This window comes from Vicugna pacos, chromosome X, assembly GCF_048564905.1.
Source record: "Vicugna pacos chromosome X, VicPac4, whole genome shotgun sequence".
NCBI lineage: Eukaryota > Metazoa > Chordata > Mammalia > Artiodactyla > Camelidae > Vicugna > Vicugna pacos.
The window spans coordinates 14,669,386-14,688,159 of record NC_133023.1 but is presented as its reverse complement, the minus strand read 5'-3'; the positions used below and the strand labels follow the sequence as shown (position 1 = coordinate 14,688,159).

At 41.8% G+C, this 18,774-nt stretch overlaps 1 protein-coding gene and 1 pseudogene across 1 annotated transcript in view; both read left to right on the top strand.

Annotated features, from left to right (window-relative positions):
• SH3KBP1 (SH3 domain containing kinase binding protein 1) overlaps positions 1 to 18,774 on the top strand; it is a 299,175-nt gene that overhangs the window by 43,627 nt on the left and 236,774 nt on the right. The gene's annotated exons all lie outside the window — the stretch shown is intronic.
• On the top strand, positions 13,594 to 15,017 carry LOC102540758 (tubulin alpha-1A chain-like; annotated as a pseudogene).

Here is an 18,774-nt window from a genome sequence, read left to right as displayed (position 1 = left end):
ATTTATTTTGTACTTATTTATTTGTTTTGATAGTTTAAAAGAATCTTGCCCTTTTCCATGCCATTCAAAATGGAGGTGAAACTCAGTTTTGCCCACTTAAATCAAGGAGCAGTCCAACTACATGCAGAATTCCAATTCTGCTATGTTTCTACCTTTGTATAGTATTACTGTTTTGATAGGAACAGTATTATTTTCTTTTCCCCCTTTATGGCCATGAAGTATTGAGTCAAATCTATTTTTTCAGTATAGTCTTAAAAACTATACCCTTTGCAGAAGGGTTAATTACAAAAATGTAGTTCATTCATGTTAAGAAATTTCATATCACACGGTTGTAAGTAGCTGGAATTAGGCAAAAAAAAAAAAAAAGGGAATCACCTGCAGGCTGTTCCCAGAGGGAAATGCCAAGTAGGGTTAAAAAGTGCCTGTACCAAACTGTCCTGTCCAGCGCTGGGGAAGACGGGACTGTTCTCGGTAGGAAAGGCTGCAGGAATCCCCAGGGCCCCTGCTGTATTTCCGGTGGTACCAGCCCATGCCTGAGACCTGGGGCTGTGCTGAGCAGGTGGTGTGGGCAACGCTAGGCCCAGAGAAGCAGGTGCCCCATCAAAGAGCTGTGCAGCTTACGCGGGAGGGTTTTATGGAAAGAGGGTGTTGAGGAAAAACGGTGATATGCTCCAGCTTTCCACTCCCTGGGCCCTCCTGGGGTACCACACCCTACATTCTAGAACAAATAGAAACCGGATTCCATCTTTCTTCACGATCTCACCTCAGAGGATCCTACTAACGTTTCTCTTGTTCCTTCTTCTTGGTGTGCAGAAAGCTGGGGAGAGGTTTGTGGGTAACATGCTGATAAACCTTGCTTTCTGTAAACAGTTGTGGGAGAAGGGACTTTTTTCCTTGGGCTACAGTTGAACCTGGTAGCTCTCTCTCTCTCCCATTTTAAAAGGAGGAAAGCATCACATCTGGGCCACAGAGGATTGAGTCTATTGATGTGTAAATGGGGGTGCCCTTCCAAAGGAAAACCCCAATTTGGGGACAAAGACCATCCTTGAAGTTGAGCCAAATTCTGGATTGGAAGGAGCTTTTCCGGATAAAAGAGACAAAGCTTGGAGTGAAGATGAAGGAGGAAGGAGTGAGAGAGGAAGACCATGGGAACGAGAGCAGAGGACTGTGGGAAGGAGGGGAGGACCGTGGGAAAGACAGAGGAGGACCCAGGGAAGGAGAAGGGACTCCAGCTATTCTCCAATTTTGAGGAAGGTCCCTGTTTTGAAAGCCTTTAACGTGTCCTGCTGGCTTAGTGCCCCTCATTCCAAACCACAAATCCACAGACTCAGTAACTTCGGGGTTGCCCTTGGCTCAGGGCTGGGGCACCATGAGTGTTTGTGGAGGCCGGTGGGTGCCAGGGGCAGGGGGTCAGCACAGGAAGAGCCCCGGGAGCCCTGAGGAGCAGGAGCTCATCCCTGGGCCTGGGAGTGATGTGTTCCACCATCAGGGCCTCTCCCTACCCTTCTCCGCTTTCTCGGCCTTACGCTGGGCCAGCGTGGGCCAGGGCAGCAGGTCCTGCCCCGTGGCTTCCTGTGGGCTTTGTCTGGGGAGGGTGGGGAGGGAGGAGGCCAGTGAGGCAAGCATTATCCTGCTGGCTCCTTGCCCAGGGCTTGTCTGGGTCTGGCTGGGTCCCTCCACCAGACAGTGGCGGCTCCCATGAAGTCACTTCCCTCTACACGCCTTTCCCCTGTTCTGGCGGGCCTGGGGCTCACTTGTTTCTCACCCTCAGCTCCTACCTACTTTGTAAAAGTCTCTTTATTAATCCTGCCTCAGATTACTTAATTTGCCGCATGTGCCATCTGCTTTTTCCTCCCTGAGCCCGACCTCCTTATCAGGCCACTCTGAGCTGGTACATGGAATTCACTTAGCACGTGGCCGGCCATCTACCAAGAGTGCCACCATCCCTATTACCCGGTGAAGGAAGGGACCCTCTCTCTCCCCGGTCCCAAGAGGCCTTACCCTTGCTTGATCACTTGTTGTCTCTCCTCGGCTAGAGAACCTCCAAGGGAGGGAAAGTCACATGCTCGGGAGGTGCTGGTTCCACCTGGGCCAGAAAGGATGTGGCAGGGACGGCTGGGCCTGCACCACCTGGGGCTGTTACATTTGGCAGAAAAAGAAACTTCTCTTCTTTCAGATGGCTGAGTCTATTTTCAAGTCTTCACCCCCTGGGAATGTTTTAGGGCTATTATTGAAAAATCCAGTAGGTGGATGCATTGGAGTTTAACAATAAAGAAAACTGCTGTAGAGAGTTCTAGAAGCTGAAAATACATCTTTAAGTAATAGGAATCATATTGGCAAGAGTTCACAGTTTTGAAAATGGGTTTACACATGCCTTATTTAGCTTAAGAATCATTTGTCCGCAGGCTGAATTGGGTAATCTTGTGGAATCCTATTGTTAATTTGTGTGCCTTGATGCCAAGGTTCCTGCTGTCAGAGAGCTTACTTTCAGCGTTTTCTTTTCTTTTCTTTTTTTTTTAATTGAGGTATAGTCAGTTTACAATGTTGTGTCAATTTCTGGTGTACAGCACAATGCTTCAGTCATACATGAATATACATATGTTCATTTTCATATTCTTTCTCACTGTTAGCTACTGCAAGATATTGAATATATTTCCCTGTGATATACAGTATAAACTTGTTTATCTGTTATATATATACCAGTCTGTCTGCAAATCTCAAACTCCCAGTTTACCCCTTCCCACCCCCCTCCCCCCGGCAACCACAAGTCTATTCTGTGTCTATGAGTCTGTTTCTGTTTTTATATATAGGTTCATTTGTCTTTTTTTTTAATTCCACATCTGAGTGATATATGATATTTTTCTTTCTCTTTCTGGCTTACTTCACTTAGAATGACAGTCTCTAGGTCCATCCATGTTGATGCAAGTGGCATTATTTCATTCTTTTTTATGGCTGAATAGTATTCCATTGTATAAATATACTACAACTTCTTTATCCAGTCATCTGTTGATGGACATTTAGGTTGTTTCCATGTCTTGGCTATTGTAAATAGTGCTGCTGTGAACATTGGGGTGAAGGTGTCTTTTCAAATTAGAGTTCCCTCTGGATATGTGCCCAGGAGTGGGATTGCTGGATCATGTGGTAAGTCTGTTTTTAGTCTTTTGAGGAATCTCCACACTGTTTTCCATAATGACTGCACCAAACTGCATTCCCACCAACAGTGTAGGAGAGCTCCCTTTTCTCCAGAGCCTCTCCAGCATTTATCATTTGTGGACTTTGGAATGATGGGCATTCTGACTGGTGTGAGGTGATACCTCATTGTAGTTTTGATTTGCATTTCTCTGATAATTAGTGATATTGAGCATTTTTTCATGTGCCTATTGGTCATTCGTGTGTCTTCATTGGAGAATTGGTTCAGTATTCTCTTGATTCATTTATCAAATCCCTAATCACTGTCCCAGTTGAGCATAGTCCCCTGAATAGTGGGGATTCAGGGTCCACCCTCAACTCTGTATTGTCTCAATTTCTCAAAGGAAAAATACCAGGCAGTCTGGCCATATCATCGTTAAGAAGATGCCTGGGTTTCATCAGTTCTCTGGCTGAGATTTGTTGGTGCACATAAATCTACCCAACCAGGCCCCAAGGCCTTTTGAGTTTGTTCCCCTTTTTCTTTTATTTATTTAGTTCTTATTTACTGTACATGTGAAAGAAGAATCTTTTAAAATCCCTGTTCCCTTTCTTCTCCCTACCTCTCTCCCCACCCACTTCTTTTAGAATATAGGTTTCTTTTTCCTTCCTCTTTTAACAAAATTTATTCATTTTTCAGATGACATTTACATGGAGTCATAATTGTACAGCTTGATGATTTCTTTTTTCAGAAGTGCACCTCTGTAACCGTCACCCTGATCAATCCTATTTCTGTCTCTCCAGAAAGTTCCATCTTGCCTTTTCCCAGTTGTCCCCCTTTCATAGGTAATCTGTCATCATAGATTAGTTTTGCCTGTGCTTGAATTTCATGTAAATGGAATCATACAGTGTGTGCTCTTTCATATGTGGTTTCTTTGCACAACAAAATGTTGTTGTGTATATCAGTACTTTGTTCTTGCTTTAGAGTATCCTGCTTTATGAATGTGCTATAATTTGTTTAACTATTTTTCTGTGGATGGACATTTGGATTGTTTCCATTTTGGGTCTTTTTATGAATAAAGGCTCTGAACATTCTTGTATAAATCTTCTTATGGAGACAGGGACTCACTTCTCTTGTATCTACACACGTAGGAATAGAATTGCTGGCCTCATTCACTTTCACCGTATGTTTTTCTCTGTTTACACCTGTGGCCTGTGTGGATTGGAGGGGAGGATCCCACCTGTGCTAGAGCCTCATTTGTGCCTGAATCTGGTGGTCTTCGTGTAGTTGTCCTGTAAGTACGATCACCACTGAAGGGTTCTTAAACACACAGTTCAATCTTCCAGGGACCATTTGATTGTTGAGCCCACGAACTATCGACGACTTCTTAGATTGTTAAAAACATACAAATGGAGAGCATGTGTCAAAGTTTTATTGAACTCATTTAACGAGAGAATGAGCAGAATAACAAAACTGATTCAGTGAGGATGTGAGGAACTGGTTAAAAAGTCAGTGAGTTGTGGGGAGGGTATAGCGTGTGTTTAGCATGCGCGGGGTCGTGGGTTCAAACCCCAGTACCTCCATTAAAAAATAAATAATAAATAAACCTAATTACCCCCCCCTTAAGAAAAGAGTCAGTGGGCAAAGGCATGTTCAAAGATCAAAATGGGCTCATGTCTTAGAGGACAATAAAATCTTAACCTCTGGGGTTATCATCTCTACCAGAAAAGAGAAAAAGGAAGCAGTGTACCTTATTGTTTTTCTACATATTATCCTCTGACTTTCAGAGGGTTGTAAAATGTCCTAATAAAGTGTTAGTTAAATCAAGTTACGTTTCCAGAGAGAATCAGATGACCCTTCTTGGAGGGGGTGGGTTGTGGCTTATTAGAAAATACATCAGCTTGACATTAAAAGGTCACACCATCATCATTTTTTGGTTAATTTCCAAGTTTTGGATAGTTTTTCTGCATAGACCACAATAGACCATAACATAGTGCGCAGTAATAGGAGGCACTAGGGTGAAATCCTCAAAGTCATTTATTTTCAAAAAATATCGCTGCCCTTCCGAGACATGAAAGAGCTGCATAGAACAGAAAGACGGTTGCCTCTCAAGGCAGATGTGGGCTCTTTGACGAGGGTTCATTTCCCCCACGTTGGATTCAGTGACCATTGGCCCCCTTTCAGAACCTTACCTCAGAGCCAGTCAACACTGGACTTTAGTCTCGCAGAGGATTTACCAGCAGCCCTTTTTCTGGGTTCTCTTGACCTGTATCCATAGACGTTCATTCTTTAATGGCCTGTCAGAGGAATTTAAAAATGCCAAAGCCTTGAACTGACAGCCTGGGCCTCCATACCTGGGTCTGCCTGCTTTGGGGGCAACCTTTGTGAAGTGCAGTGGGACCCAGGCTTTCAACCTTTGGCTGCTCACAAATAGACGAGTAGAGAGCAGGAAGCTGCAGCACGGGTTAAAAGAATATGCTTGTTGATCTTGAAGTTGGTCTGATGCTGTCTGTGAGGAAGTGTGAGGTAAAAGTACGCTCCACATGCCGCAGGCCCCTTTGCTGAAGGCTGAGGTGTGTTGACTTGTAGTTGCATGTCTTATGCGGTGTGTAACAGTTTTTAGCTTGGTTTCCCGTGGCCTCGGCTCTCATTTGCTAGGTGTTTTAGATCTCTCTTTGGCATATCCCAGAGCCTTTTTTTTTTTTTGCATTTGTGTAGAGTGGTTGGCGAAGATGCTTGTTTTTTAATTGATGAGGTGAAAGGTCAGGATTTTGAGTCTTTGCACCAGTCTGAGATAAAGGAGTTGCTTTGTTTTTCTTTGAATTCCTTTTTTTTTTTAATTGAAGTATAGTCAGTTTACAATGTTGTGTCATTTTCTGGTGTACAGCACAATGTTTCAGTCTTACACAAACATACATGTATTTCTTTTCATATTCTTTTTCAATATAGGTTACTACAAGATACTGAATATAGTTCCCTGTGCTATACAGTAGGTCCTTATTGTTTATCTATTTCATATTCAGTAGTTAGTATCTGCAAATCTGGAACTCCCAATTTATCCCTTCCCACCCCCTTCCCCTGCTGGTAACCATAAGTCTGTTTTCTATGTCTGTGAGTCTGTTTCTGTTTTTCTTGATTTCAGAAAGAATCACAAATTTACTTCAACAACTGGCATAAAGTCGAGATTTCCAAGTTGCTGTTCTGTGCTCAGAGACCCTGAAGTAGATCTCTTTGATCAAATTTCACTTTGTTTTTCAACCCAAGGGCCATTAATTTTTGTGAATTATTGGAGTACTGTTTTCAAGGGACTTGTCTCTCTTGGAGAGGTAGCAGGAGTTTTCCAGGTGTTTTAGAGCTTGCGGGGTGTCTTCCTGCTCACAGCGTCTAGTTGCGATGTGCTCAGTTGTGTGGGGAGCTCTCTCTGCTGTCCGTACCCCTCAAGGGAGTGGTCACTGGGTGTCTGCTGTGTGCCGGCACCAGAGGCTCTCAGCACAAATGAGACACACTGAATGGAATATTGTATTGTTAGAAATGTAACTTCTACTGCGGGAGGACAGCATTAGCTCCTGTGACCTGGCCTTCAGTCATTCTGTACCCTGGAGAGCACGTGTCAGACAGTGTTCTGCAAAGATGTTCCTGATTAAAATGCCACTTGAGGAGGTTTTGACTGGATTCATCAGGCAGCGCTGTTGGAACGTGCTAAATGAACCTACAGTTATCTTTTGGCCCTGATTGCTGTGTTACTTTCTGGAATAATAATGACTCCATTCTGTTGCAGGCTTACTGGCTGCTGGGCATTGAATGTATAATCTGCCCATGTCTGTCTGTGTACAGTGACTGAAATGCGTTGAACACTTATGCCAGGCAGGAAGGAGGCTGAGCCCGTCACGTGTTTTATCTCATTAAATCCTCATCCCACTCTAAGGCATAGGTACCGGTTTTTTAGAAGAGGCAACTGAGACATCTCAAGGTTAAAAGACTTATAAGCTAGTGAGGAGTAGAGAGTGCTTTGGAACCAGAGCTCAAGCCGGCCGAATGGTGTCCGAATGTCCTGGTGGAGTAAGCCCCTCACTGTCCTTACCTGCTGCATCCTACCTTCTCTGAGTGTCCAGTCAGTACTTTGCATATTTGCACCGCTCTGAGATAAACCGCACAGTTACTCTGCCGTTCTGGAGGTAAGAAAGAATTACTCCAACAAGTGGCATCAAGGAGAGATTTCTGGGTTGCTCGTCTATTTTCAGAATCCTCGTTGTTAACTGATAGTGAAAATTTTAAAGGATTCTCTTCAGAAGTCAGCACTTTCAACTCAAAAGAGCCCCCTTTGCCTGGATTTATGGGCTTAAGCGGTTTTTCTTACGAATTCTGAAAGCCAGGCAATTTGGAAAAATGTTTCATTTTACTTGTTTGTAAGGAAGCTTGTTATTTTGCAGTGTTCAGGATAAGCTTTTCAGAAGGAGTTTGTCTTTTCTAAGAGTGGGAAATAATACAGATGTGTGACGATCTAGTCGTTCTCCACCCATGGGGCCCTTAAAACAACCCATTCCAGCTTAAGTTATTCTTTAACTTTAAACATATAGTTTTCTTTTAAAAAGTCAAATCTTAAAACTCACAACTGGAGCCTGTTCAATGCTGTTATGAGAAATGCCATTCCAGGAAGGGTGCGGAGTAATTAAAGAGGTGTTACCAGTAAGAACTATACCAGTTGGCAGATTCCTCAGGCTTTGTCACTGTTGCAGTGTAGGAAGTGTGTGAGTGTGTGTGTGTGTGTGTGTGTGTGTGTGTGTGTGTGTGTGTGTGTGTGGAGAGGTGTCTTGTGACTCAGGGAGAACAGTCCCCTGACCGAGTTGATCTTGGTGATTATGCATAACGGAGTCTTATTTTCTTAGTGACAGGATTATCAAATCTGCGCTTAGAAAGGGACATTGAAATCATGTGTTTCAACCCCCAGCTTTCTAGCCGATCAAAATCTAAGCCATCTAAGATGTTGCTGTGATCATTAATGGACATTTAAACTTGTGAAGTGTGGGTGTCCCACAGGGTACCCCATGCCAGTGGGTCTCCAGTCTGACCCCGCTCCAGGCGCACTGCATCGTAAGAAGTTTGGAGTGGGGGCAGGAGTTGGGATAGGGGCCTTAGCATATTTTTTAAAAGTTCAGGTGATTTGATGCTTGATAAAACTCTAGCACTTCTTCTGTACAATAGTACTGATAGGCAGTGTCATCTTTAATATCATTTCTCAGGCACATGGGCTCGTAGACTGTGACCTGTAGTTCTACATTGGAAAATATTATGTTATTTCTAAAGTAGCTTTACGAATATGTAAGGGAGCACAATCATGCTGGAAATTATAAAAAATGTGTATTACAAATATGCAAACAACATAGCAATATGTAAACAATGCTGAATTTGAGTCCATTAGAATGAATACATTCTAATTGCAGAAACTCTGGAAAGACTGAATATTGGACTAAACACTACTTTCTACCCAGTGATAGTGAGGCAGGCAGAATTTCTAGGAATGGTTCTCAAGATTCCACTCCCGAATCCCCAGAACCTGTGAATGTGATGAGCTGTCATTCCAGTCATTGTGTTACATCATTTGGTGCAGTTGACTTGACAAAAGGGAGGTGTCCAGATGGGCCTAATCTTAGCACATGAGCCCTTAAAAGCAGAGAAATTTCTCTGCCTGGTGGCGAAAGAGGAAGTCAGAGAGATTCAAAGCTTGTGGAGGACTTGTGGCTTTGAAGATAGAATGGTCACGGGAGAAGGAATACAGGCAACTTTGTTGGAGCAGAGAGCAAACCTTGGCTGGCAGCCGGCAAGGAAATGGAGACCTCAGACCTACTGCTGCAAGGAATTGGAGTGTGTGCCAACAATCTGAGTGAGCTTGGAAGTGGATTTTTCTCCCAAGCCTCTAGGTAAGAGTCCAGCCTGGTTGGATTATCGATATTAGCCTTGTGAGACCCTGAGCAGAGAATCCAGTTGAGTTTACCTGGTAAATGGATGTTGTTTTAAGCTATTAAGTGTGTGGCTTAAAATACATATAGCAAATGGCCTGGAATGGTTTGCTCCTTCCCTGCCGGCTTGTTGTCATTGGAGACCAAATGGGAAGTCTGGATTCTCACCCCCTGCCCTGGGCTCAGCAGTAGTAAGTGGCCCCCTTCACCTTCTCCACTAGATAGCAGGGGAGATCTTGGAGAGGAGGGAGCTGGAGAGAGGGATTCATTAAACCCAAATAAGAAGTCTTGAGCAAAATCCTGACTGACACATACATGGATCTGACTAGAATTAACATGCCAAAAAATTTGAGGAAATAAACTACAGTGTGGAATGTCACCCAGGTTTTCAGAGTGACCTCTAGGTAACACAAATGAAGAAGACCATACTAGCATTGTGAGGGCTCTGGAAACTAAACTGTCATTGGTATCACAGCCCACAAAAGTAGTCTAGGATTTGCATGCTTAATCTAAGTAGGGTCAGTGCCTGCTAAAATTTGAATAGGATCCAGAGTCTTATGGTAGCTCAAATGCCCAGGATACAATAAAGAAATCACTTGTTTTACTGAGAACAAGGAATGTATCTTAAATGAAAAGGCAATCAGCAGATACCAACACCAGGAAGACTGAGATGTTGGCATTATCTGACAAAGATTTTAAAGCAGCCATCAGAAGAATGCTTTCATGAGCAATTACAGACACTCTTGAAACAAAAAATTAGAAAATCTCTGGAATTTGACACAACACTGTAAAATGATTATGAATCAATAAAAAATGTAAAAAAAAATAATATCTTCTAATGGCCAAACACACACACACACAAAAATTAGAAAATCTCAGCAAATAAATAGACAATATTAAAAATAGAAATTATAGAAGTGAAAAATAAATCACCATATTAAGTTCACTGAATGAGCTCAATAATAGAGATGACAGAGGAAAGAAAAAATGATGTTGAAGACAGATCAATAAAATACACCCTAGCTATCTGTTGTCTGGACAGGATAGCAACTGGTCTGGAAAAAAAAATGAACAGAGCCTCAGAGACCTTTGGTACAATAACATTAGGTCTAACATTTGTGTCATTTGAGTCCCAGAAGGAGAAGACAAGAGTATGGAAATAAAAAATATTCAAATAAATAACGATTGAAAACTCCTCAAATTGGGCAAAAGGGATAAATCATCAGAATCAAGAAGCTGAGTAAAACCCAAACAGAATAAACCCAAAGAAATCTTTGCCAAGATACATCATAATCAAACTTCTAAAAACTAAAGATGAAGAAAAAACAGTGAGTGAGAAACAATATGTTACCTACAGGGGAAGGATGATTTGAATGACAGCGCATTTCTCATATAAAATCATGGAGTCCATAAGGAAGTGCACAGCATTTTCAAGTGCTGAACAAAAAGAACACTTAACTCTGAGTTCTACATCTGATGAAAATATCCTTCAAGAATAAGGAGAAAATCAAAACATTCTCAGATGAAGGAAAACAAAGAAAATTTGTCAACAGCAAACCTACCCTTAAATAATGGCTAAAGAAAGTTCTCTAAACAGAAAAGTAAATGGTAACAGGAGGGGGCCTGGAACTCCAGAAAGGGAAAAAAGTGGATGGGTAAAAACTAGGGTATATTTAACGGGCTGTCTTTATCCATATTAGCTTTTAAAATTATATCTAATGGTTGGAGCATAAGTTACAATATCATCTAGTGTGATGTTCAGTATATGTAGAGACAATATATGAGAAAATTTTATTTAAAAAGTGGGGAAAGTGTAAAGAGACCTTGATGGAAGTAATGTTTCTATACTTCACTTGAAATGGGAAAACATTGATACCAGTAGTCGCTAATGAGTTCTGTGTATATATTGTAATAACTAGAAAAAAAAACCCCAACAAAACCTAAACCACTAAAGAAGTAAAAACCAATAAAAGAAAACTATACAATGAGATATACTCAAAAGGTCTATAGGTAAATGTACAAGTAACCCACAGGAAGGCAAGGAAAAGGAAAAAGAGGAGGGGTGGGGTATAGCTCAGTGGTAGAGTGCATGCCTAGCATGCTTGAGGTCATGGGTTCAATCCCCAGTACCTCCATTAAAATAAATAAGTAGACCTAATGGTCTCCCCCTGAAAACAAACAAACAAACAAAGTTTATAAAAATAAACAAAGTGAATTAAAAAAACAAATATATGTTAAAAAAAAGAAAAGGAAAAAGAGGAATGATAAACAGGGAATAAAGAAAAGACAAATAATACAATGGCAGGCTTAAGCCCTAATATTAATTACTTTAGGTGTAAATAGTCTAAATACACCAATAGAAAGAGATAAGAGAATGGATAAAAAATGGGACTCAACTATGTGCTGTCTAAAAGAAACTCACTTGAAATGTATTGATGTAGGTACAGTAAAACTAAAAAGGTAGAAAAAGGTATACCATGGAAACAATAATTTTAAAAAAGCAGGAATGCTTTTTATATATAATATAATATCAGATAAAGAGGGCTAGAGAGCAAAGGAAATTACCTGAGACAAAGAGGAACATTACACAATGATAAAAATGTTACTACACCAAGAAAACATAGCAATCCTAAATATGTATGAACCAAACAACAGAGCTGCAAAGTACATGATGCAAAAACTGATAGAACTGAAAGATAGACACATCCACAATAATTCTTGGGAACTTCAGCATCTCTTGGCATTTGAAAGAACTTCTAAATAAGATATCAGCAAGGATGTGGAAGAACTGAACAGCATTGTCAACCAAGCAGTTCTAATGAGTTTATAGAATATGCTACTCAGAAACAGCATAAAACACATCTTTTTGCCAAATTAGACCATAGCCTGGTTCATAAAACTAACTTCAGTTTATTGGAAGGAATGGAAATACTTGAGTATGTTCTCTGACCATAATGTAATCAAACCAGAAATCAATAATAGAAAGGTTAACAGGAAGATCTCCAAATACTTGGAAATCAAATAACACGCTTCTGAATAATTCGTAAGTCAAAGAGGATGTCTCAAAGGAAATTAAAAAAAAATCAAACTGAATGAAAACACAGCATATTAAAATTTATGGGACACAACTAAAGCAGTCCAGAGAGGAAATTTTATAGTACTAAATGTTTAAATCAGAATGGAGGAAAGGTCTCAAATCAGTAATCTAAGCTCTACCTCAAGGAATTAGAAAAAGAGAAGATCCTCTCCCCTCTCCCCTCTCACACACCAAAGCAAGCAGAAGAAAGGAAATAGTGAGGGTAAGAGCAGGAATCATTGAAGTTGAAAACAGAAAAACAACAGAGAAAAATCAATGAAAAAGCTGGTTCTTTAGAAACATCAATATAATGGATAAACCTTTGAGAAGACTGGCAAAGATAAAAAGGAAGATGCAAATTGCAATATTAGGAATAAAACAGGGGTTGTCACTACAGATCCTGCATCTATTAAAAAGACAGTTACGAGAATACTACAAACAATTCTACACACATACATTTGACAATTTAAATGAAATGGGCCAATTCCTTGAAAACTACAAACTACCAAAACTCACCCAAGATGAAACAGATAATCTCAATAGTCCTGTAACTGTTAGAGAAATTGAATTCATAATTTAAAAGCTTTCAAAAAAGAAATCTCCAAGACTAGAAGGTTTCACAGGCGATTTTCACGAAACATTTAAAGAAGAGTTAGTGTCAATGCTACATAATCTCTTCCAGAAAATAGAAGAGGATGGAATGCCTTCCAGTTCATTTTATGAGGCCATTATAACTTTTCACCTTTTTGTTTTTGTTTTTTGGTGGGGAGGGGTAATTAAGTTTATTGATTTATTTATATATTTTTAATAGAGGTACTGGGGTTTGCTTAGCATGCACTCTAAACACTGAGCTATACCCTCCACCCCCAGGCTATTATAACTTGATGTCAAAACCAGACAGACAGTACAAAAAAACTACAGATCGGATGGCCCTAGAGATGATCATACTAAGTGGAGTTAAACAGGGAAAGACAGATATCATATGATATCACTTACATGTGGAATCTAAAAAAAAATGGCACAAATGAACTTATTTACAGAGCAGAAAGAGACTCACAGACATAGAAAACAAACTTATAGTTACCAAAGGGAAAGGGTAGGGGAAGGGATAGATTGGGAATTTGGGATTAGCAGATACAAACTACTATATACAGAATAGATAAACAACAGTGTCCTACTGTACAGCACAGGGAACTATATTCAATATATTGTAAAAAACCTATAAGGAAAAAGAATATGAAAAAGAATCTGTATGTATGTATAACTGAATCCCTAGGCTGTACACCAGAAACTAACATCAACTATACTTCAATTAAAAAAAAAAAACTGCAGGCAGGTTCTCTTACATCGACTGCTTAAGAGTCGTGCTGTAAGAAGCAACAACCTCTCCTCCTCCTCTCCGCCATCTCCTTGGCAGCCGCAAAACAGCAACTATGCGTGAGTGCATCTGCATCCACATTGGCCAGGCTGGTGTCCAGATCGACAGTGCCTGCTGGGAGCTCTACTGCCTGGAACACGGCATCCAGCCCAATGGCCAGATGCCAAGTGACAAGACCACTGGGGGAGGAGACGACTCCTTCAACACCTTTTTCAGTGAGACAGGCGCCAGCAAGCATGTGCCCAGGGCAGTGTTCATAGACCTGGAACCCACAGCCATTGATGAAGTTTGCACTGGCAGCTACCGCCAGCTCTTCCACCGTCATCACAGGCAAAGAAGATGCTGCCAATAACTATGCCCACGGTCACTACACCATTGGCAAGGAGATCATTGACCTTGTCTTGGACCGAATTCAGAAACTGGCTGACCAGTGCACAGGTTGTCAGGGCTTCTTGGTTTTCCACAGCTTCGGTGGGGGAACTGGTTCTGGGTTCACCTCCCTGCTGATGGAATGTCTCTCTATCGATTATGGCAAGAAGTCCAAGCTGGAGTTCTCCATTTACCCAGCCCCCCAGGTTTCCACAGCTGTAGTTGAGCTCTACAACTCCATCCTCACCACCCACACCACCCTGGAGCACTCTGATTGTGCCTTCATGGTAGACAGCGAGGCCATGTATGGCATCTGTTGTAGAAACCTCTATATTGAGTGCCCAACCTACACAAACCTGAATAGGTTGATAGGTCAAATTGTATCCTCCACCACTGCTTCCCTGAGGTTTGATGGAGCCCTGAATGTCAACTTGACAGAATTCCAAACCAACCTGGTACCCTATCCTCGCATCCGCTTCCCTCTGACCACATATGCCCCTGTCATCTCTGCTGAGAAAGCCTACCATGAACAGCTTTCTGTAGCAGAGATCACCAACGCTTGCTTTGAGCCAGCCAACCAGATGGTGAAATGTGACCCTCGCCATGGTAAATACATGGCTTGCTGCCTGTTGTACCATGATGATGTGGTCCTCAAAGATGTCAATGCTGCCATTGCCACCATCAAGACCAAGCGTACCATCCAGTTTGTGGACTGGTGCCCCACTGGCTTCAAAGTTGGCATTAATTACCAGCCTCCCACGGTGGTACCTGGTGGAGACCTGGCCAAAGTACAGCGAGCTCTGTGCATGCTGAGCAACACCACCGCCAGTGCTGAGGCCTGGGCTTGCCTGGACCACAAGTCTGACCTGATGTATGCCAAGCATGCCTTTGTTCACTGGTACGTGGGCGAGGGCATGGAGAAAGGAGAGTTTTCTGAGGCCCGTGAGGACATGGCTGCCCTTGAGAGGGATTATGAGGAGGTTGGTGTAGATTCTGTTGAAGGAGAGGGAGAGGAAGAAGGAGAGGAATACTCAAGTTAAAATGTCACAAAGGTGCTGCTTTTACAGGGAAGCTTATTCTCTTTTAAACATTGAAAAGTTGTGGTCTGATCAGTTAATTTGTATGTAGCAGTGTATACTCTCATATACAATTATTGACCTGTGCTTTAAAACACAACACTTTGTTACAGGCCCAAGCTATCCATTTCTCTGATGGATTTGAATAAATTATTCCCTGTCTTAATAAAAAAAAACTGTAGACCAATATCCTTCAAGAGCATAGATACAAAGATCCTCAGCAAAGTATCAGCACAACAAATCCAGCAACATCTGTAAAGAATCATGTACTGTGACCATGTGGGGTTTATTCTAGGTATGGAAGGCTGCTTCAATGGCTTGAAAATCAGTTAATGTAATCCACCATATCAACAGGCTATGGCAGGAAAAAATAATCACATAATCTTATCAATTGATGCAGAAAAATCATTTGACAAAATTCAACACCGATTCATGATAAAAAACTCTCAGCAAGGTAGGAATATAGGGGAATTTCTCTATCTTGGTAAAGAACATCTACAGTTAACATCACACTAAATGGTGGGAGACTGGGTGCTTTCCCCTGGAGAACGGGAACAAGGCAAGAACGTCTGCTCTCACCAGTCTTATTCAACACAGTACTGGAGAGCCTGGTGAGCACAATGTTGAGAAAAGAGATAAAAGGCATCTGTATTGGAAAGGAAGAATAAAACTGTTCTTGTTTGCAGATGACATGATTCTCTACGTAGGACATCCCAAAATCTACAAAATAACTCCTGGAACTAATAAGTAAATTCAGCAAGATCAAAGGATACAAGATCAACATACAAAAATTGTCATTTCTACATATGACCTAGCAGTGAACATATGGAAACCCAAATTAAAACACAATACCATTTATAATCACTCCTAAAAAAATTGAAACACTTAGACATAAATCTAACAAAACATGGACATGGTGTGTGTGCTGAAACTACAAAATGTTGATGAAAGTGTTCAAAGAAGATCTAGATAAATGGAGAGGTAGATACTGTGTTTGTGAATTGGAAGAGTCAACAAGGTAAAGATGTTAGTTCTCCCCAAATTAATCTATAGCTTTAAGGTAATTCCTATCAAAGTCCCAGTAAAGTGTTTTTTTTGGTAGACTAGCTTATTTTAAAATTTATATGGAAAATCAAACGAATTAGAATAGGTAAAACAGTTTTGAAAAGAACAAAGTAGAAGGAATCTACCCTATTTTATGACTTACTTTAATAGCTATAGTAATTAAGACAGTGTGGTATTGGTGGAGGGATAGGTGCGTAAGTCAGTGGAACAGAATAGAAAACCCAGAAAGAGACCCACACAAATATGCCGAACTGATTGTTGGCAGAGGTACACAAGCGGTTCGGTGACAGAAAGAGCCTTTTCATCAAATGGTGCCGGATCAATTGAACAGCCAGAGGCAAAAAAATGGACGTCTACTTAAACCTTACACCTTATACAAGTTATCTCAAAATGCGTCATAGATTTAAATGTAAAATATGAAACTGTTAGTTTTAGAATTAAACACAGGAGAAAATCTTCAGGACCTAGGCCTAGGTGAAGAGTTCTTAGACATCACACCTGAAGAACGTTAAAGAAAACTTCAATCAGTTAGACTTCTTCAGAATTAAAAACTTTTGTGAAAAACCCTGTGAAGAGGATGAAGACAGGTTACAGACTGCGAGAAAATATTTGCTAACTATATGTCTGACAAAGGACTTGTATTTCGGATGAATAAAGAACTCTCAAAATGCAATAGTAAGAAGTCAAAATATCCAATTAAAAATGGTCAAAGATGTGAACAGACATTTCACTAAGGAAGACATACAGATGGAAAATAAGCACATGTTCAACGTCTTAGCCATTAGAGAAATGAAAATTAAAGTCACAAGGAGATAGTACTATTTATGTATTAGAATGAACATTAGAATGGCTAAAGTAAAAAAAAAAATAGTGGTAATGCCAAATGCTGGTGAGGATGTGGAGGAGCTGGTTCTTGCATACATGGCTGCTCTGGAAGATAGTTTGGCAGTTTCTTATAAAACTAACTATGCACTTGCCATATGACCCAGCATTTGTACTCTTCGATGTTCATCCCAGAGAAATAAAAATTTATGTCCATACAAAAGCCTGTACAGGAATGTTCATAGCAACTTTATTTATAATAGCCCCAAATTGGAAACAACCTGACTGTCTTTCAGTGGGTGAATGTTTAAACACACTCCAGTCCATCGCTATAAGGGACTACTACTCTGCAATGAAAAGGAATGAATAAATGCAACAACTTGGAAGGATTATAAGGGCACTGTGCTTTGGGAATAAAACCAATCTCAAATGTTATGTAGTGTGTGATTCCATTTATATTACATTCTCAAAAAAAAGACAAAATTATAGAGTTGGAGAAAGATTACTGGTTGCCAAGGGACAGTGACAGGGTAGGAAGAAGAGTGGTGGAACTAGAAAAGGGTAGCACAAGGGAGTTACTTTGTTAAAATGGAACAGCTCTGTATCTTGATTGTGATGGTGGTTATGCATATCTGTGTAGGGGGTGGGATCGCAGTTTATGATAAGGAGGCCAGCAAAGGCCTCACTGAAGGTCAAGACTTGAGGCAGTGAGGAGGGGAGCCCTGTGGGGGAGATCTGTCAGAGAGAGCCTTTCAGGCAGAACCAATAGCACGTGCAAAGGCCCTGAGGAGGAAAGTCAGTGGTGTGTTAGAGGAACAACAGAGACCAGAGTGCTGGTGGGGAGAGACCCAGGGGAGAGCAGCAAGGGATACGCTTAGAGGTCATGGGGTTCCAGATCGGGTAGGGCCTTAGCCTTGGGACTCTGAGTGAGATGGGGAGTAATCGTGGACCTCTGAGCTGGGGAATGATGTGACCGGGGATGCCCTAGCCCCCTGGCTGCTGTGTTGAGAACAGACTACAAGGGGCAAGGGTGGAAGCAGGGAGGGCAGTTCGGAGGCCAACACAGGAAGCCAGAGGAGACCAGAAGGGTGGCAGCAGGAGTAGGGAGAAGTGGGCAGATTCTGAATCTTTCTGAAAGGAAACTGCCAGAATTTGCTGATAAGGCTGGATGTGTGGTGAGAGAGTGAGGAGAGAGGATGACCCTAAGGTTTTTGTCCTGAGCACCGGGAAGCACACTGAGGATGTGAGTCTGGATTGCCAGGGCCAGGCTAGAAGTAGGAATTTGGGAGTTTTCAAAGCCCAGACTGGATGGGATCACCTGGGGAGAAAGTGTGATCAGAGGAGAGAAAAGCCTTGGGCACCCCAGTGTTGAAAGTAGAATCAGCCTTGAGACTGACAGGGAGTGGCCAGAAGAGGAGGAAAAGCATCTATGGCCATATTGAATGTGCCCGATCTCGTCTGATCTCGGATCAGGCCTGGTTAGTACTTGGATGGGAGGAGGGGAGGAGCAGAGCCAGGCCACTGAATGTTCTAGAAGGCAGGGGAGGGAGATGCTTCGGGTTGGGGAGAGTGATCACTTGGGTCCAGAGCCTCCCAGCAGGTGGCTCCCAGCATGGGGCAGGAACTGCAGAGGTGGTTCTAGGGGCTGGGGGGGGCCAGGCCCAGGTCGCTGCCCACCGCTGCAGCCTCGGATGGTGCCTTCCTCTCCGAAGCAGCCTCTTTGTCTGTGAAGGGAGATGGTACCCAGATCCTGGTAGAGTTTTTGTATGAGCTGCAGTTATTTTCTTAAGTGCCAGGTACTGGGAAGCTCTGGGGACCCAAGGATGAATAAATAAAAATGCATGTTGAGTCCAGCTACACATTATTAATATTACTATTAATAATGATGAGCACCTGGTATAAAG